The sequence below is a fragment of the Sciurus vulgaris genome, assembly GCF_902686455.1.
Source record: "Sciurus vulgaris genome assembly, chromosome: 9".
Classification (NCBI taxonomy): domain Eukaryota; kingdom Metazoa; phylum Chordata; class Mammalia; order Rodentia; family Sciuridae; genus Sciurus; species Sciurus vulgaris.
The window spans coordinates 49,712,457-49,727,236 of NC_136469.1; the positions used below are offsets into that span (position 1 = coordinate 49,712,457).

Genomic DNA, 14,780 nt, shown 5'->3' on the forward strand with positions numbered 1-14,780 from the left:
ACAAGACTAATTAGCACACAGCTGGTGTCCGAGCAGGTGCCAGAATTTACCTACAGCTCTAACAAAAGCACCTATTGTATTTGTGATTTGCTTATCAAAACCAGCAAGTTTTATGATTAAGCTTGGGAGGGGTTGAGTGAGGGACTGAGCAAATGTAGGTACACTGCAAAAAACAAAACTATCCATTTTAATATTTATGAGTATTCGTTTGTATCTTTTCGTATTGTATATTGACATTACAAGCAAAAATAAATGGTATCATTAAAAGCCTCATTAGTCTCTTGAAGCTTATTAAATATGATTAAGCAGGAAGAGTGTTTTTCCATGAAACTCGTAGCATCTGTACATTACCATTAGGTTGGATCCCTGTATCTAAAACCCTCATTTGCTCACTGTTGCCAAGCTTACTTTTTATTCCATAAGGCCTGAGGTTTGATGGACTCATGACTTGGATCAATCACTAAAGACTTCTTCCATTTATTTGTTTATTTGTTTGTTTTGGGGTTTTTTTGTTTGTTTGTTTGTTTGTTTTTGGGGGGGGTACCAGGGATTTAACTCAGGGGCATTCTACCACTGAGCCACATCCCAGCCCTATTTTGTATTTTATTTAGAGACAGGGTCTCACTGAGTTGCTTCGCACCTTGCTTTTGCTAAGGCTGGCTTTGACCTCAGCCTCCCAAGCTGCTGGGATTCCAGGAGTGCACCATAGTGCCTGGCAGACGCCTTCCATTTCAATCTGTATAAATTTATAATTTTCTATGATATAAAGCAGCATTTTCTTTCTTTCTCTTTTTTTTTTTTTTTTTTGGTAACAGGGATTGAACCCAGGGATGCTTAATCACTGAGCCACATTCCCAGCTCTTTTTTTTTTTTTTTTTTTTTAGTTTTTTTAGTTTTTACTTTGAGACAAGGTCTCACTAAATTGCTCAGGGCCTTGCTAAATTGCTGAGACTGGCTTTGAACTCACAATCCTCCTGCTTCAGCCTCCCAAGCTGCTGGGATTATAGGCATGCAACACTTGCCCAGCTTCATGTTTATTTATATTCAAGAAAAATTATTTCTATTCTAATGAGGCTTTTCAACATGCTAACAGTTTTTCAATATTCCCTAAGCCTTTATCATTTGGTATTTTAAACATTAACTCATATAAAAGAAAAAAGAATACGGTAGCTCCCAGGCACTGGTGACCCAGTTTAAAAGATTATTGGTGCTTGGCTAATCTTGTTTTATCCGCATACCTAACTTCCTCCTTATCCCCAAATAATTTGGAAATAATGTAGACTGAAGTGATTCTAACTGAAATGATACCATGGCTAAAAGATGAGTGTTCTTTTTAAAACATGATATCATTAGGAGCTGTGGCTCAGTGGTGGAGCACTTGCCTAGCTCGTGCAAGGCACTGGGTTCAATCCTTAGCACTGCGTACAAAAATAAGCAAACAAAATAAAGGCATGCTGTCCATCGGCAACTGTAAATAAAAAATACCATTAACTCAGCTAAATTAATAATAATTCTGTTGTGTTACATGTCCAGATTCTTTCCTCTGTCTCAAATGGTTTCCTTTTTACAGTTTATTTTTTAAAATCTGGATCAAAATAAGATCTGTAGTTTCCATTGGTTCATTGGTTCACCATGGAGGTTTCTTCCCTCTGCACCCCCGCCCCCGCCTCTACCCACCCCTCCCCACACCCCGTTTCCCTTCTTATAATCCCTCCTTTGACAACCAGATCATTTACCCCATAGAGTTCCTTCCTGGACTAGATTTTTGCTTGATTGTGTTCTTCTGTACCTTGTGTTTTCTACAAGTTGGTAGTTAGATCCAGAAGTATAATTTTACTCTGGTTTAATATTTGACAAGACTTTTTCTAAGAAGAAACTTTATTACCTGAAGTGTATACTTTTAATTATCTTGAAGTACAAATAGTTATAGCAAAGGCAAGATAAATGCTTGATTCTTTGCCTATATATCAGTGTTTTCAAGATCGAGTCCTGCATGTGATCAACAAGGGTTGTTTTTTTAAATATTATGAACTCGTCGATTTATATATTTTTTATGTGTTAGTGGTTTTGAGACATATTCGACTTTGATGTTTGGATCCATTGCTGTTTCTTTCTTTTCTTTTTTTCTGGTGTTATGGGGGTGGGTACCAGAGATCGAATCCAGGGGTGCTTAACCACTGAGCCACATTCCCTGCCCTTTTAATTTTTTTATTTTGAGACAGAGCCTCTCTCAGTTGCTGAGGCTGGTCTTGAACTTGCAATACCCCTGGCTTAGCTTCCTAAGCCGCTGGAAGTGCAGGTGTGTGCCACCACGCCAAGCTCATTGTTGTTTGTTGTGAGTGGATGGCTTAATTGTTTTCCCATATGACATGTTGCAGGCCAGGCATGTTGTGTAGTCCTTGTCCAGATATGGATCATCCATTTCTCCAAAGAGCCCTAACTCTTTGGAGTGGGGAGATATTTAGAAACCATTTTCTGCGTACTAGAGGTAGTTGTTTCCAGGCCTTTTCAGAAGCCAGAAATGGAAATTTATGTATTTATTTTTTAAAAAATAATATTCAGCATGGGTACTGATACTTCTATTCCAGATTTAGGACTAGAGAGATTTTTGCTTGACTAAATTTTTAATTTTTCCTTCCTTTCATGCCAAAAAACCCAAGTTCCTAGTGTTGGCCAGTAATTACTCATTTCCTTTATCCTACAAGGCATCTGCAACAGTCATTAACAATACATCATCTTTCTAAGCCTGACGAGATCTCATTTCCTCTCCTCTTTCCTTTCTGTTACCCTATATATGCAGTAACATAACTTCAAAACAAATTGTAGCTACAAGATAAAGAAAACTCTTTCCCTCCTTAGCATATGCGTGTATTGCAAGTGTGCATGCAAGCAACATACACACATACTATGCATTTTTTTCACTCCCCAGGCATATATGCTATCCCCTATCTTTGAAGGCAACTCAAGTAAAAAATGATACTTCATCTGGGACTTTACGTCAGAAGTTTCAGTGCCAACCCAGAGTAGCTCTGGTATCAACTCAACATAAAAGTGCCACATTTCCTTAGCACTAGGGGCATCCACCCAGGATAAGGATGTGTTCCATGACATAGGCCACTTTGTCCTCTCTTTGTTCTTCAGATGTCAAAACTGGATCTTTGGCCCAGACTGGATCCAAATCACAATGAAGTGACACTAATTGAATCACTTGACTTCTTTTGAAAAATCAAGACTAATAATAAGAAATGGTAGAGCTAAGGTAGAGCTTATAAACTAGGATCTGTATATCCTGCTCTGCTCTGGATAGCCTCAGTTTTACGCCCTGGGTCCCAATGTAATTATTCATATTTCCCTGTTCACTCCCCAAAAGTCACACTTTAAATGATAAAATGGCATTCTATTTATAACCCACTGAGAAATTTTGTTGACGCAATTAAAAAAAAAAAAAAGAATACCAAGTCTTCTGCCAATTTCTTGCTAACTGATCTTTATTTTTAGTGTTGACCTCTTGTCTGAAAATTGTTCTCCTGTCTACAACATTTCCAAATATTGGAAATCACTCATCACTCAGATTTAAAGCATGCAAACCAGATGCTTTTTTGATATCCTTTTGTTTACAAAACTTATGACCTCTTAATGAACATCTTTTAAGTCATTCCTAATGTACAAGTCACCTTTCCAACCAATCACCAAGCTGTACGACATCTTCTTCAGTATTTAACATCACTGCCGACACTTCTCCCTCTCCAGGCTTTCCAGTCATGGACTCCATCACTTCCCCTCTTGGGTATTCCAACCACTAATCAATTGCTGCCCCATCCAAGGTACTCCACATACCACATCATTTCCCTATTGAAACACTAGCTGAGACTCCTTTGTCATTAGGTCAAAAACCTCACTCTAGCCATAAAAACTTACCATCTTTTTTTAAATCCACTTTTCACCCTTCCCTATGCAGTTGTTTCCATCCAAACCAATATGGTATGTCTGGTCATTGCCCAAAAAAACTTTGCCGATTCCTTATTTCACTTCTTTTTTTTAAATTTATTTATTTATTTTTTTTATTGTAAACAAATGGGATACATGTTGTTTCTCTGTTTGTACATGGCGCAAAGGCATACCATTTGTGTAATCATAAATTTACATAGAGTAATGTTGTTTGATTCATTCTGTTATTTTTTCCCTTCCCCCCACCCCTCCCACCCCTCTTTACCCTCTATACGGTACTTCCTTCCTCCATACTTGCCCCCCTCCCTAACCCTAACTCTAACCCTAACACTAACCCTTCCCTCCCCCCCATTATGTGTCATCCTCCACTTATTAGTGATATCATTTGTCCTTTGGCTTTTTGAGATTGGCTTATCTCACTTAGCATGATATTCTCCAATTTCATCCATTTGCCTGCAAATGCCATAATTTTATCATTCTTTATGACTGAGTAATATTCCATTGTATATATATACCACAGTTTCTTTATCCACTCATCAATTGAAGGGCATCTAGGTTGGTTCCACAGTCTGGCTATTGTGAATTGAGCAGCTATGAACATTGACGTGGCTGTATCTCTGTAGTATGCTGATTTTAAGTCCTTTGGGTATAGGCCAAGGACTGGGAGGGCTGGGTCAAATGGAGGGTCCATTCCAAGTTTTCTAAGGAATCTCCACACTACTTTCCAGTGTGGCTGCACTAATTTGCAGACCCACCAGCAATGTATGAGTGTACCTTTCTCCCCACATCCTCGCCAACATCTGTTGTTGCTCGTATTCTTGATAATCGCCATTCTAATTGGGATGAGATGGAATCTTAGGGTGGTTTTGATTTGCATTTCTCTTACTACTAGAGATGTTGAACATTTTTCCATATGTTTGTTGATTGCTTGTAGATCTTCTTCTGTGAAGTGTCTATTCATTTCCTTAGCCCATTTGTCGACTGGATTATTTGAATTCTTGGAGTAGAGTTTTTTGAGTTCTTTATAGATTCTGGAGATTAGTGCTCTATCTGAAGTATGATTGGCAAAGATATTCTCCCACTCTGTAGGCTCTTTCTTCGCATTGCTGATAGTTTCCTTTGCTGAGAGAAAGCTTTTTAGTTTGAATCTATCCCAGTGGTTGATTCTAGCTTTTATTTCTTGTGCTATGGGAGTCCTGTTAAGGAAGTCTGATCCTAGACCAACAAGGTAAAGATTTGGACCTACTTTTTCTTCTATAAGATGCAGGGTCTCTGGTCTGATTCCAAGGTCCTTAATCCATTTTGAGTTTAGTTTCGTGCATGGTGAGAGATATGGGTTTAGTTTCATTCTGTTGCATATGGATTTCCAATTCTCCCAGCACCATTTGTTGAAGAGGCTATCTTTTCTCCATTGCATATTTTTGGCACCTTTGTCTAGTATGAGAAAATTGTATTTATTTGGGTTTGTGCCCGTGTCCTCTATTCTGTACCATTGATCTACCTTTCTATTTTGGTACCAATACCATGCCGTTTTTGTTACTATTGCTTTGTAGTAGAGTTGAAGATCTGGTATTGCAATACCCCCTGTTTCACTCTTCCTGCTAAGGATTGCTTTAGCTATTCTGGGTTTCTTATTCTTCCAGATGAATTTCATAATTGCTTGCTCTATTTCTGTAAGGTACGTCATTGGGATTTTAATTGGAATTGCATTGAATTTGTATAGCACTTTAGGTAGTATGGCCATTTTGACAATATTAATTCTTCCTATCCATGAACATGGGAGATCTTTCCATCTTCTAAGGTGTTCTTTAATTTCTTTCTTTAGTGTTGTATAGTTCTCATTGTAGAGTTCTTTCACCTCTTTTGTGAGATTGATTCCCAAGTATTTTATTTTTTTCGAGGCCATTGTGAATGGGGTAGTTTTCCTAATTTCTCTTTCTGAAGATTCATCACTTATGTATAAAAATGCGTTGGAATTATGGGCATTGATCTTGTAACCTGCTACTTTACTGAATTCACTTATGAGTTCTAAGAGTTTTCTTGTGGAATTTCCAGGTTCCTCTAAATATATAATCATGTCATCAGCGAACAGGGATAGTTTGAGTTCTTCTTTTCCAATTCGTATCCCTTTAATCTCTTTGGTTTGTCTAATTGCTCTGACCAGAGTCTCAAGAACGATGTTGAATAGAAGTGGTGAAAGAGGGGATCCCTGCCTTGTTCCAGTTTTTAGGGGGAATGCTTTCAGTTTTTCACCATTTAGAATGATAGCCGTGGGCTTAGCATAAATGGCCTTTACAATGTTAAGGAATGTTCCCACTATCCCTATTTTTTCTAGTGTTTTGAGCATGAAGGGGTGCTGTATTTTATCAAATGCTTTTTCTGCATCTATTGAAATAATCATGTGATTCTTGACTTTAAGTCTATTAATATGGTGAGTTACGTTTATTGATTTCCTGATGTTGAACCAACCTTGCATCCCTGGGATGAAACCCACTTGATCATGGTGCACTATCTTTTTAATATGTTTTTGTATGTGATTTGCTAAAATTTTGTTGAGAATTTTTGTGTCGATGTTCATTAAGGATATTGGTCTGAAATTTTCTTTCCTCAATGAGTCTCTGTCTGGTTTAGGTATCAGTGTGATATTGGCTTCATAGAATGAGTTTGGGAGGGTTCCCTCCTCTTCTATTTTATGGAATACTTTGAGAAGTATTGGAATGAGCTCTTCTTTAAAGGTTTTGTAGAACTCGGCTGAGAACCCATCTGGTCCCGGACTTTTCTTTGTTGGTAGGCTTTTGATGACTTCTTCTATTTCAGTACTTGAAATTGGTCTATTTAAATTGTGTATGTCCTCCTCGTTCAGTTTAGGCAATTCATATGTCTCTAGAAACCTGTTGATGTCTTCGAAATTTTCTATTTTGTTGGAGTATAGATTTTCAAAATAGCTTCTATTTATGTTTTGTATTTCAATCCTGTCTGTTGTGATATTTCCTTGTTCATTCCGAATTTTAGTGATTTGGGTTTTCTCTCGTCTTCTGTTTGTTAGTGTGGCTAAAGGTTTATCAATTTTGTTTATTTTTTCGAAGAACCAACTATTTATTTTGTCAATTTTTTGTATTGTTTCTTTTGGTTCAATTTCATTGATTTCAGCTCTGAGTTTAACTATTTCCTGTCTTCTACTACTTTTGGTGCTGTTCTGTTTTTCTTTTCCTTGGGCTTTGAGCTGTAGTGTTAGGTCATTTATTTGTTGAGTTTTACTTCTTTTATTAAATGCGCTCCATGAAATAAATTTCCCTCTAAGTACTGCTTTCATAGTGTCCCATAGATTTTGATATGATGTTTCTTTGTTCTCATTTACCTCTAAGAATTTTTTAATTTCCTTCCTCATATCTTCTGTTATCCATTCATCATATAATAGCATATTGTTTAATCTCCAGATGTTGGAATAGTTTCTGTGTTTTACTCTTTCATTTATTTCTAACTTCAATCCATTATGATCTGATAGAATACATGGTAGTGTCACTGTCTTCTTGTATTTGCTAACATTAGCTTTGTGGCATAATATATGGTCTATTTTAGAGAAGGATCCATGTGCTGCTGAGAAGAAAGTGTATTCGCTCTTGGTTGGATGGTATATTCTATAAATGTCCGTTAAGTCTAAATTATTGATTGTGTTATTGAGATCTATGGTTTCTTTGTTCAATTTTTGTCTGGAAGATCTGTCCAGTAGTGAGAGAGGCGTGTTAAAATCACCTAGGATTATTGTGTTATGCTCTATTTGGTTTCTGAAATTGAGAAGGATTTGTTTGACATACATGGATGAGCCACTGTTTGGGGCATAGATGTTTATGATTGTTATATCTTGCTGATTTATGCTTCCCTTAAGCAGTATGAAATGACCTTCTTTATCCCTTCTGACTAACTTTGGCTTGAAGTCTACATTATCGGAAATGAGGATGGATACTCCAGCTTTTTTGCTGAGTCCATGTGCATGGTATGTTTTTCCCCATCCTTTCACCTTTAGTCTATGGGTATCTTTTTCTATGAGGTGAGTCTCTTGCAGGCAACATATTGTTGGATCTTTCTTTTTAATCCAATCTGCCAGTCTATGTCTTTTGATTGATGAATTCAGGCCATTAACATTCAGGGTTATTTTAGAGATATGATTTGGTTTCCCGGTCATTTGATTCATTTTTTAAATTTTATTTATTTATTTGTTTGACACAACTTGTTTCCTCCTTTATTTGACAATTCCTTTAGGATAATTCCTCCCTTTGCTGATTTGCTTCTTTGTTTTTCATCTCTTCCTCATGGAATATTTTGCTGAGAATGTTCTGTAATGCTGGCTTTCTTTTTGTAAATTCTTTTAGCTTTTGTTTATCATGGAAGGATTTTATTTCATCGTCAAATTTGAAGGTCAGTTTTGCTGGGTATAAGATTCTTGGTTGGCATCCATTTTCTTTCAGGGCTTGAAAAATGTTGTTCCAGGCCCTTCTAGCTTTTAGGGTCTGGATTGAAAAATCTGCTGATATCCGTATTGGTTTCCCCCTGAATGTAATTTGGTTCTTTTCTCTCACAGCCTTTAAAATTCTGTCTTTATTTTGTATGTTAGGTATTTTCATTATAATGTGCCTTGGTGTGGGTCTGTTGTAATTTTGTGTATTTGGAGTCCTATAAGCCTCTTGAACTTGATTTTCCATTTCATTCTTCAGATTTGGGAAATTTTCTGATATTATTTCATTGAATAAATTGTTCATTCCTTTGGCTTGTTTCTCTAGGCCTTCCTCAATCCCAATAATTCTTAAATTTGGCCTTTTCATGATATCCCATAGTTCTTGTAGATTCTGTTCATGATTTCTTACCATCTTCTCTGTTTGTTCAACTTTGTTTTCAAGGTTAAATATTTTGTCTTCAATGTCTGAGGTTCTGTCTTCCAGGTGTTCTACCCTATTGGATATGCTTTCTATGGAGTTCTTAATTTGGTTTATTGTTTCCTTCATGTCAAGGATTTCTGTTTGGTTTTTTTTCAATATCTCTAACTCTTTATTGAAATGATCTTTTGCTTCCTGTATTTGCTCTTTTAATTGTCAATTGGTGTGATCATTCAATGCCTGCATTTGCTCTTTCATCTCATCATTCAGTGCATGCATTTGCTCTTTCATCTCATCGTTTGCTTCTCTGATCATTTTAATTATGTACATTCTGAACTCCTTTTCTGTCATTTCTTCTGCCATGCTGTCATTGGGTTTTATTGATGTAACATCTAGATTTGTTTGCAGCATTTTCTTTCCTTGTTTTCTCATATTGTTCAGGTATCAGTGGACCGCTGAGATATTGCAGATTTCCTCTATTGACTTACAATTTCCCTGAAGATTTCTATATACATATCCCCCCTTAGCCTTCAGTAGGCTGAAGTCTTGGAGGAAGTTGATAATGCAGTGCTCCACAAGGAAGCTGTCTCTCTAGGAGTGGTGGCCTTTAGGTGGGGTATAATCCCTGCTAGTGGGCAGAGGTGCCTCCACTTGTTGACCAATGGTCATCCAAAGGGGACCTAGGCTGCGGGCTGAGGCAAGGCCTGTTTGGGCCTGAGTCTCTGGTTTTACCATCCTTGTGGGGAAACCTACCCGGCAGTAAAGACTCACCCGGTGGGGAGGTCTCGCTGGTCAGTTCCCTCCTAGAGGTTCCCCTCAATTTACAGCTACCGCCTGGGCTTGGCTGCCTTCCTCTGCAAAGTTCCCAGGGGCCCGGCCCTACCTCCTGGGCCTGGGAGCCTCACCCTTCGCAGATGAATCTCCTTAGGCTGCCCCTCCTCAGAGAGTCTGCCCGCAGTCCTGGAACCTTCGCTCCGCCCCTAAGCCTGTCTCTGTGCGGCTCTTCCACCCAGAAGCCTCCTAGATCCTGGGACCCTGCTCTGCACCTAATCGCCTGGCTATGCAGCCCCTCCTCTGAGCAGCCACCTGGGGCCCCGTACAATCGCTCTGAGTCCCAGAGACCCGCCACACGCCTCTTCCTCCAGACAGCCGCCCAGTATTCCGGTGCAGGCACTAGGAGTCCAAGAAACTCACTGCATGCCTCCTCCTCCCACCAACCACCCGTAGCCCTGGGCAATCAATCACTCCGAGTCGAAGTGACCCTCCCCGTTCCTCCTCCTCCTCCAGATAACCCCCCGGGTGTTCAAGAGCGGTCGCTCTGAGTGGCTCTGAATCCACGTGACCCGCTGCACGGGTCCTCTGGGCAACCGCCCGGAGCTCTGGTGCGGCCACTCAAGACCGAGCGACCCACCACGCTTCCCCTCCAGGCAGCCCCCCTGTGTTCAGGAGCTGTCACTTTAAGTCCAAACAACTCACCACTCGCCTTCTCCTCTGAGCAGCCGCCTGGAGCGCTAATGCAGTCACTGCGAGTCCACAGGACCTGCCGCACTCTTCCTCCTCCTCCTCCTACTCCTCTGGGCAGGCCCCGGTGTTCAGAAGTGGTCTGAGTCCAAACAGCTCACCACGCAGCCCCTCCTCTGGCAACCGCCTGTAGCTCTGGTGTAGTCACTCTGAATCCAAGCGGCCGCGCTCCTCTTCCTCCTCCTCGTCCTCAGGGCAGGCCCCGGTGTTCAGAAGCAGTCGTTCTGAGTCCAAACAGCTCGCCGCGGAGCTTCTCCTCTGGCAACCGCCTGTAGCTCTGGTGCAGTCACTCCGAATCCAAGTGGCCACGCTCCTCCTCCTCCTCCTCAGGGCAGGCCCCGGTGTCCTGAGTCCACACAGCTCTCCTCGCCACTCCTCCCCTGGGCAGCCGCCGGAGCCCCAGTGGTTGCTCCAAGTCCCAGCACTGTGCTGAGTGGCCTCCTCTCCGATGCTCCCAGTTGTCCAAGTTCACTTCTCCAGCGGGGGGAGGGGCGTCTCGCCGGCAGCTCTACTTCACAAAGTTCCCTGCGTTCCGGTACTACCGTCCCATCTGGGAGGCCTCCCCAACGGGAGAGAGTCACCCGGCTGCTTTGAGTTGGTCCCAAGTGTCTCAATATCTCCTCTTTTGAATCCTGAGTCCTGGAGCAACATGGTATGCAGCCACCCTCTAGGCCGCCATCTTGAAAACCTCTATTTCACTTCTTCTCTTTTTCCATACTTCCCTGCTTTATTATCAGAGTGTTAGCCATCACTTAGAATTTCTTCTCTGTAAAGCCTTCTCTGATCATTTCAGTCCATACCTCAGCTTCCATGGAACTGGCCGCTCCCTGACCATGAAGCGAACTTAGACTGCCTTACTGTCATACCTCCCAGGAGACTGTGAGTTCCCTGAGGCAGGAATTTGCTGATGGGTTCTGCACACAGTTCTTGGATTTGGGAATACAAGTCTCACACTCTCACACTCATCAGTTAACTGTCCAGTCACATGTAGTTGACAGTTTCAGTCATTTCACTTTTTCGCTCCTTACATATTTCGTCTTAGTGACCTCAGCCATACCCCACTCCAGTTTTCATTTGTCACTGTCAGGCTTTATCTGTGAACATAAAGACAGGCTTCAAGAAAGCAGGACTTAATGTCTTAGAAGTTCAGGAGGCTCCCAAAGGCCTAGAAGACCCTAGACAGTCTGGCCTTTATTACCACAGACCTCTCCTCTCCTCCCCTGTGTTAGTCCCACTGTCCTTCCCACCATTCCTTAAACATGCCAAGGAGGCTTCTTCTCAGGGCCCTAGTGTTTGTTCTTCCTTCACCTGGACCACCCTTTGCCCAGGTATTCTAATGACTGTTCCCCCTTCCCCTTAGATCCTCACTCAAATTCGACCTTGGTGAGGCCTTCCCTGACCTTCCTACCTACCTTACAATGTTCCCATCCACCCTTCTTGTGGCCCTTTCCTGACTTATTTGTCCTCTAGTACTTACCACCTTCCAGCCCACTCTGTCACTTTGTTCCTTATTGGGCTCCTCCCCGCTGGACTCCAAACCCCATGAGGACAAGGGATTTTTATGTCTGATTCTCTACTGTGGCTCTAGAACCCAAGTAGACATTTAGTAAATATTTCTTTTTAAAAAATTAATATAGGTAAATAAAGAGAAGAGACTTACTAACAATTATTTACATTTTCTTTCTAAAGGGGGAAATAGGGAAAAATTTTCTGCCTTCAAATTCAGGAACTGACTACCTGGAATTTCAAATATTTCCAAGAAAGCAATAATCAAATCAGTTGAGTAAATATATGATATTTTGTTTTTGTTTTTAAATAAATATGTTTTTAAATAAAAGGAGGGAGAATTCTAAGCCGCTGTGAAAGAGACTTACTATTGAGAAGTCAGGAGAATGTCACCCTACTTTCCAGATGGCAAAATGGGTGCTGCCCAGTGTGGGCACACTGGCTTCTCCTTATTTTAGCTGAGGTTCTTGCTGACAGACACTGACCTGCAGGTCACTCTGCTGCTCCAGACGTGCTCCTGTCAGCATCGGTATGTTGCACTCAAACATGACAAAGAACTGTGAGGTTGTATGTGCACAAAGATGGTTTCTTGTGATGGCATTTCGTGCTCCCAGGAGTTACAGTCAACTTGACAACTTTTCCTTATTTACCACTGAAAAAGATATCCAATAGTTTGTTTGTTTTTTTAGTTAAAAAATTTCCAGTTATAAAAGTGAAGATTCTCTGTATGAAAACAACAACCAAAAAAAAAAAAAAAAAAAAACACACAAACACACACAAAGCATTTAATCTCATTATCCACAGATATTTACTGTTAAAGTTTTAGAGTATGTCTTTCCAGTAATCTAATGTTAAACTTGAGGTTCTTTACCATAATATTATTTCTCTGTAATGCAGTTAATACATTTGAGTTTGGACAAAGATATGACTTCCGTAATCATCTTTGTATTACAGGTGCTAAACCAACTTGAAACTGCTGACATGTAAGATGCTTTAGATCATTTCCCAAGATTTAGTATTTAAATAGCCAAATACTGTAGATCTTCTAAAGCTTGTTTGAATAATACCATGAGCATTCTAAAAGCATCTGGATGGTGATTTAGGACGCACATATAACACAGCATTTGTTAAGGATTGTTTTGAATTAAGATTGAGTAAAGATTACAGTGTTGATAAACTTTCGGTGTTACCTTACGGATCCTTAAAGGATCCTCCATGTTTGGAGTGGTGTGGTGTGTGTGTGTGTAACAAGATTTTGGATCCTTAAGAAATTCATTAGACCAAAGGAATGAACTTTTTGTGAAATTGCCTAATTGATAATCTGGAATATATCAAATGATGCTGATGTCCATTATTAAGCTAAAGTAAACACAGTTGTAGATTGGCTAAAGAAAACATTCAAGTGAATAATATGGAAGAGTACTAGAAGTTTCTATCCCAGAGATTCCCATTAAAGAGCAGAAAATGACTGACCCAATGAGAGGAGAGCTTTCCTTGCCCTGAGAGTCCACATGTCCTCAAGGTGTGGACGTGAGTGGAGCACTATAGAAAAGAAATGGGTCAGGCTTGACATAGAAACATTGTCCACCCACGTTATGTTTATCTGCTTCTGTTTTGTCAACAAAATCCTTCCTTCTAACTGTAATACCTTCCCCATGTGAAACAACTCTTACAGGCCTCTTCTAACCCCAGCTATGAAAATATTGGCAACTCTTTCCTGAAAGCTTTCAATGTTTATTCTCTATAGTTCAAACAAAAGCTCCGAATAGTAATTGCTGATCTATTCTTGATGATGCTGTGGTATAATCAGGTGGCCTAGATTTTGCATATGACATAGCTTGAGTGTCTACCTTGTATCCAACAATTCTTTTAGCCGGTAATACCAGTAGATGAATTTCTTTAATTGGTAGCTAGCTTTTCTTGAAAGTAATTTCCTATCATTTGTTCCAAAAAAAGAAAAAGAAAAAGAAAAAGAAAAAGAAAAAGAAAAAGAAAAAATATTACAAACAAGAATTGATGCAGGCTGTTTGATCCTTAGTAATTGTCACAACCAGATTGTTCCTGCTGGGGGCTGTAATACCCAGACAATCCTCACTATGTTCATTGTTATCAGAAATAGCTTTTAGAATTTTCAGAGTCCTGGGTCTTAGAATCAAATTATGTACTTAAAAATGATTGATTGGAGCATAAGACTTCATTACTTATGCACTGCTGTTGCTAACAATGTAATAAAGCAATGATTTTCTTTTATTATTTTCATTTCATTTCTAATGCACAGTGGTGAAGTGGCTTATGTGATTTTTGTTTGTTTATTTCCTTTTGTTTTTGTTGTTTCGGGGTTAGGGTTTTGGTGTTTGGTTTTGTTCTGAGATGTGGGCATCGTCAACTTAACAGTGGATTTGTAGGGTGACTGAAGTAGCTGGGAAAGCATATTCAGTAGTTCCAATTATTTGTATTTAGTCCAGAGCTAAAGGAGAAATTTTTAAGGCAGCTCAGTAGAATTGTTGATAATGGGAAGACATTAGGAATCATTAGATATTCAGCATTCTCTTAGGCAAGAGGCAGAGATTTGAGTTCTGAAAGGATTTAGCTTTAAATTAGGCTCTAGCTTGAATCGACAAACTGCAAGACAAGACTACAGAACTCAAGAGAGAAGAACTGGGAAGAAAATCTCATTTCTGTCTTTAAAAGTATAGTTGAAACTTTAGAACTTTTTATATCTTGACTGGGACAGCATGGCTCAGGAAATTTCACCTTAACTTCTTAAACTGTTTTTTGCCAACTTACATATTTTTGCTGAGACCAACCCATTTTTCATCACACCTAGGAGTGAAGGAATCACACTTGAGTGTTCTCTGATCTGCTGATTGGCACTTCTCAGATATATATGTAATTTTTATTCTCCTTAAAGACATACATCCTTAAGTTCATAGG

At 39.8% G+C, this 14,780-nt stretch overlaps 1 protein-coding gene across 4 annotated transcripts in view; it reads left to right on the top strand.

Moving 5' to 3' along the window:
- The window catches only part of ELOVL6 (ELOVL fatty acid elongase 6), a 129,736-nt gene that overhangs the window by 85,614 nt on the left and 29,342 nt on the right, over nucleotides 1-14,780 (top strand). The gene's annotated exons all lie outside the window — the stretch shown is intronic.